The sequence below is a fragment of the Thunnus albacares genome, chromosome 14 (assembly GCF_914725855.1).
Source record: "Thunnus albacares chromosome 14, fThuAlb1.1, whole genome shotgun sequence".
Classification (NCBI taxonomy): Eukaryota; Metazoa; Chordata; class Actinopteri; order Scombriformes; family Scombridae; genus Thunnus; species Thunnus albacares.
The window spans coordinates 4,094,003-4,100,002 of NC_058119.1; the positions used below are offsets into that span (position 1 = coordinate 4,094,003).

Below are 6,000 nucleotides of genomic sequence, written 5' to 3' on the forward strand. Positions count from 1 at the left end.
TTCATAGTCTTAACATTGCTTCAAATCCAGAAGTAAGGCCCCAGTCTGGATTACTCAATCCTCATTGAACGTAACACCTGGTAAGACCCCACAACTCCAAGCCCAGTACCTTATTATCATTCTGACCACTGAACTCCAGTTAATTAGCTTCATTTAGTATTGACAGAGTGGGAGCTTCAGATTGCCCAGTCTCCTCAAAGAACTCTAGTAATCCTGTAGCAAATTTGAGAAGAAAATCATGCTTGAATCATATTTAATTACTTTTTCACAAGTTCCCATAGGAATATTAAGGTAATTCCATAGCACAATAAAAAAGTTCACTAACATAGACACAATTTGGATTACAATAGAAATATGATGGAGGAGAAGAAATTACATCCAGAATAATAAGGTCATCATACTGTATACTTGCTATTGAGCTCCACAGATGCATCATACCTGTTGGAATATTCAATGAATATTATAGTTATTCTTTTTCAGGGGTTAGATGTATATTACTCTTTAGACTGAGTGAGAAACTGGCCATTAGGGGTGGAATGAGAGATCAGTTATTTACTTGCATTGCCTGCACCCTGTCCAATCAAAATCTACCAAAAGCAGATTTGAGCATATAAAAGAGAGAGTGTTGTGTTTTCACCAGGCCAGTGGATTCACAAGCACAACAGAACATGGTGGAAACTTAAAAGTACAATATGTAGGAATCAGAAATCCCTTCTCATTAATGACACCGGTGGCCGTAAAGTGAGCTGCAGTCAGCATCCTGTTTCTTGTGCACATGCTTGCATTCTGTCAGCACGAGCGAGCAGCCGCACTAACATTAGCCAGCTAAAACCACAATATCATAATATATTTCAAAGGCTTTGCAGTAATATTAGCTTATCTGTCCAATAGGAAGAAAGCCAGCTCAGGGTCGGACGTTAGCAGACTCCATTTCTAAGCTAACGTTAGCTAGTGTTGCACCCTGTTGATGCTGTAGGGGGGACGGGAGAGAGGCAAGGCACTCGGGAGCACGCATAAATGTCACATCCTTTGGATTTTTGCTCAATATTGCCTCAAGTGATGTCACTTGAGTCAGCATCAGTTGGGGCTGAATACTACAAGTCTGAAATTAAACAAATATGGGGGTGTGGAGGTTAGCAGACCTCCGTAGCTCGCTCCTCGTCCCTGCTTGAGGCTAGCAGCTCCAGGGTACATTAGCTGCTAATAGCATGATACACCCAAGTCTGTGAAGTCTCTGACCTACTGACAGTGGTCAAGTTGCTCTGTGGATAACGTAGGTGCCAAGTTGGATGATAAATGCATGGATTAGATAAGACAATATCTCTGATTCTCCTGCATCAATGGACTGTGCTTCATGAGTCTGACAGTGTTATAGGAATGCAATGCTAAATTGATTGAATGCTCTTTTAATATCAGTGAGGCAAGTAGTAATGGAGGACAAATCGTTAGATCCAGGCTTTATTGGGACATAGCTGTTGCATATCACCCACACAACAATTGAAGTTGATATCATGTATAGCAGTCAACGGTATGGTAGCCAGAAGGCCTTGGACATTTGATGAAAAGTGAAAAACCGCTGCTTCTCTTGACACTGATGACATTGACACTGGAAAAAAAGACAGTGGCTTACCCTGACATGTCATCACATGTGTTTATACAGTATATGGCTGGTATGTAGGCATGCATACAAAATATAAGCCGTGGGTGTTTTGACATGTGTAATGTACCTACAGTGAATGATGCTGATTGTTTCTTTAAATGCTTTAAAAGAGAAAGCTTGATGGATTCAAGATCGCCATCCTTCCTTTTTGCCAGCCAGCAAAGCACTACCAACGTTACAAGATTTATTTTGATATTCTTTGCAGCAAAAGCACTGGAATCAGACGACATTTCCATGTTTGCAACTTACAAACATGGAAACTTGGAAGTTCTGAGCAGCAAATGAAAGCAGCGTATGTCTCCATTCGCCCTCCCAAGCCTTTGGCTAGTGTTGCTCATTGACCTGTCACATCCAGCCTGGCTCGCCTTCTCCAACAGGGCCGGACAGCTGACACTAGTGCTCCCCTCCCCTTCTCTTCCTAATGTGTTGTGATAAGGAGCTTATGTGAGGTTTCCCTGGCAAAATTACCCCCTCAAGCTATTCTAACAGTCTGGCGTATGTGGGCGTACATTTCACGATCACTTCCATGTAGAGGTGATGCTGGCAAGCAGAGACGTTGACCACAAGGAGGGAAATGTTTACATGTTAACCTGGGCTAAAGACAAAGCTAGGAGAGGCCAAAGCCTGAAGACATGACAGCAGTGATTTCCATTGTTTTTCTGACACACAGGGACATGTAGTAGCCTGTAGCAGCAGCAGGGATCAGCTGTCCTCATACTCTTTGATTGCGTGAGCTTGCCATACGCAGTAGATAATATTGAACTGTGTATACAGCTATTGATTTGAATTGGTCGCATGCCTTTCCAAACAAAAAAAATACCAAAAGCAGATGTGTGGATGCAGAAAAGAGTGATTCCATGTCCATCACACACAATAGGATATTCTAGCATCCTAATCTTTGACAGCATTTCAGCAGAAATCAGTTCCACATGTGAGCCGTGGCACTAATGCAGTGTTTACATCAACTGATTCTGATGGCTTTCTCCTTTGTCTATAGGCTCTGTGCAACCAGCCTCTACATGTCCTTATGCAGAATGTGTTTTGTGTAGATGTGTGTGTGTGTGTGTGTCTTGATGCAGACCCCACATGTGTATGATGCTGCCATGTGCATGTCGATCCCCCGAGCTCAGACTGTAAGATGTCGATAGCCAACCTGTAAATGACAGGCACAGAGGGAGTGTGTTTAGCAGTTTGGCTGGATCTTAAAAAGGTCACACCCATACACACACACACTGACACACACACACATAAAGGAAAGGACATAGAAGCATGACCTCCTTTGTCGCCTCCATCCAGAGCTAAATGCAAGAGCCTTGTTCAGTTATTCAGGTATTTTTTTTTTTTCTGTTGTTACCATTACTTTTAATGCATGTGTATCATTAAAATATCCCTAAAAATATCCCCTTACAGAGAAAAGGACACAACCTCATGCATTTCTGTTGCCACTGTCAAAAATTGCTGCCGTCATGGGAAAAAACTGTACCTCAAATTTTGGTGATTTGACTACAATTGAAGGATTACGCTGTTAGTCTATTGGTGGAGAGAAATCTGTCACCCCTGGGGCTTACGAAAGCCTCTCAAAAGCCACTGGATGAACTCAAAAATGCATAGTTGCTCAAGCTAAAATCAGAAACATAAAACCTGTTTTTTGAAGGACTTTTTTTTTCTTTGGTGTTTTAAGTTCTTTCCAAAAAGTTAACAATTTAAAGCTACAAGTTGGCTGGGGTTGCATATCAAATAGGGCTTCAGGACTGGAGGAGAAGTGTATCAGTAGAGTTGTGGTGCTCTGCTAGATATGATTCCTTGATTTGGCCTATATTTTTGAAGTGTAGGTGTAAACTATGCAATTTAGATACTCAGTGTGCAGACTGATTTTTTATTTGATTTCTTTTCTGCGATAAGATTTATTTTTTAATGAAATTGGAGTATTGCAAAGTTGTGCTTTTGAGTCATGTTAGTGGTCTGGCTCCAGGGATGGAAATGTCAATCATTCGGTCGACGTTTGGTCAGTCCACTTCTGTGATCCAGACTGAACCATCTACAATTATTGGATGTTGAGATTAAATGTTCATTATTGACTTTGTAAGCAATAGTTGGCAAAACTGTCTCCCCATAAGGTCCATTTTGTAGCTTTTATTAAATTAAATTAAATTCCCTCACTGTTCCTCTGTTGGCACCACGAGGGTGACAGTTTTGGTTTTAAGTGAAGTATCTTGACAACTATATTGGATGGGTTGCCATGAAATCTGGACAGATATTCAGTTCCCAGAGGATGAATCCTATTACTTTTGGATCCTTTGGATTTTCATCTAGTGCCATGAACAGGGCATGAACCTTTCACTTATCCAAAAAAATATCCTAACATCTACCAGATGAAATGGCCCAAAATTTTGTAGAGACATGCATAATTCACATATTGTAAATCTTACTGGTACGTGTTCTCCTAACTTTCCTTCAAGCATCCACAAGGTTGATATTTTTGGTTTTGAAATACATGTCTCACCAACTGTTGGATGGATTGTCATGAAATTTTGTACAGACATTCATGTTCCTCATAGGAGGAATTGTAAATGTTAAAAAAAAAAAAAACAACACCTGCAAAATGAATGACATTCCCATCAGCCTCAGCTATACATAATGTTTAATTCTAATTAGCAAATGTTAGCATGCTAACATGCTATGACAGTGAACATGGTAAACATTACCAGCTGAACATATTAGCATTGTCATTATGAGCATATTAGCGTGCTGACGATAGCATTTAGCTCAAAACACAGCTGTGCCTATGAATGCAGCCTCTCAGAGCTTCTAGTGTGGCTGCAGACTCTTAGTCTTGTTTCAAGTCATCTAAATTAAACAACAAAATCCTTTGTTTTAAAATGACCAATATGAGCATTTTCCGATCTGATGCCCCAATTTGAAGGATGACATTGTTTGTTAGTGCGTTCCACAATCTTGCAACTTCTACTGGTTGGTTTAGGTTCCCTTAGAATAATAGAGGTAAAGGAATAAAGCCTTCTTACTATCAGGTGCACTAAATAGAAGCAGCTGGCAGCTATTAGAATGAAATCAGTATCAGTGACAAATGGCATGTCTTATGCCACTGTTTATTGCTCAAACACAAGGATGTGTATGACCACCAGCTGCAATATTAATGTGTGCGTTCACATTTTTTTTGCAGCATACTTTTCCTGCTTGGATGTCCAGCATTGACCAGTGGAAAGAATGAAGGATAACACAACAGATGGAGCCAACACAGAAAAGTGAGTAAGTGAGAAGATTTCATGATCGATATCAATATGAACCAATGTCAAATTATTTCATGTAACAGTGGAGAATGGTTTGGTAGCCCTGCATTCACTTGCGCTCACGGTGTCACCCGCACAGACATATAACATTATAAACCTCATTGGTACCATTTCTCTCTATTTGGCCTCCTTTTGCTTCTGTTTCTTTTTCTCTTTATCTCCCTCTATCCCTTCACCATCCTCCCTCCGTGTCACCGGTGCCAGTACTGAGCTCGGTGGAAGAAAAACAGAAAAAAGAAAGAGTGAGGAAAAAGAGGGAGAAAGAGGGAGATTGGATTTCCATTCCACATTGGATCACTGGAGTGGAGTCTAAAACCACAGAGTGCGCTGGCACTGGACAAAGAGGCTGGATTCAATAAATATGTGGACTAAGCTCTCCTATTCAGACCCCGCAGTATTGAATTCCTTATTTAGGTCATTTAGACTGGGCAAAATTGATACAGTATGCAGCTCAAATCTATAGCTCCGTTTTTTTTTTTCTCTCTGTCTTTGCCCTTCTAAATAAAAAGGAGATGAGAAGGAAGCCAGTGTGTGTGTGTGTGTGTGTGCAACGGCTGCAAGTGAAGAAGTAGCAAAATAGAGGAGTGGATTTTTTTTTTTTTCTTCTTTTCCATGTGAGCCTGTGAATGTTTGTGTATTTTGTCAAGAGAACGTGAATGACAAAGAGAAAGAAGAGGCAAGGAATTAGACAGGGGGCATGGAAAGCAAAAACAAATTGAATGAAAGAGATTGAGAAAGTGAGCGGATGGAGAGAGAAAGTGCGTGTGTATGTGTGTGTGAGGGAGAAAGAGAGAGACAGAGAGAGAGAGAGAGAGAGAGGTGGTATTCTGACATTTTATTAGAGTCTCAATGAGGTCTGCACAAGACAATGCTCTCCTGCCTCCTCGTTTAGCCTGATCTTAATTGGCCATTAGATTGAAAAATAGCCTATACCTCCTCTCCTCCTCCTCCTCTCCTCTTCTCCTCCTCTCTTCTGCAGCTTCAGAGCTGATTAGACCTTTGATTTACTAATAAACACAAAGAAACAGATTA

The 6,000-nt window shown here is 40.8% G+C and overlaps 1 long non-coding RNA gene across 3 annotated transcripts in view; it reads left to right on the top strand.

Annotated features, from left to right (window-relative positions):
• LOC122997028 overlaps positions 1-5,510 on the top strand; it is a 167,485-nt gene extending 161,975 nt beyond the window's left edge. For all 3 annotated transcript variants that reach the window (XR_006407136.1, XR_006407133.1, XR_006407135.1), the window contains 2 exons: positions 4,842-4,923; positions 5,173-5,510. This is a non-coding gene — a long non-coding RNA (uncharacterized LOC122997028). The remainder of the gene's footprint in view (positions 1-4,841; positions 4,924-5,172) is intronic.
• Positions 5,511-6,000: the final 490 nt, after the last annotated feature.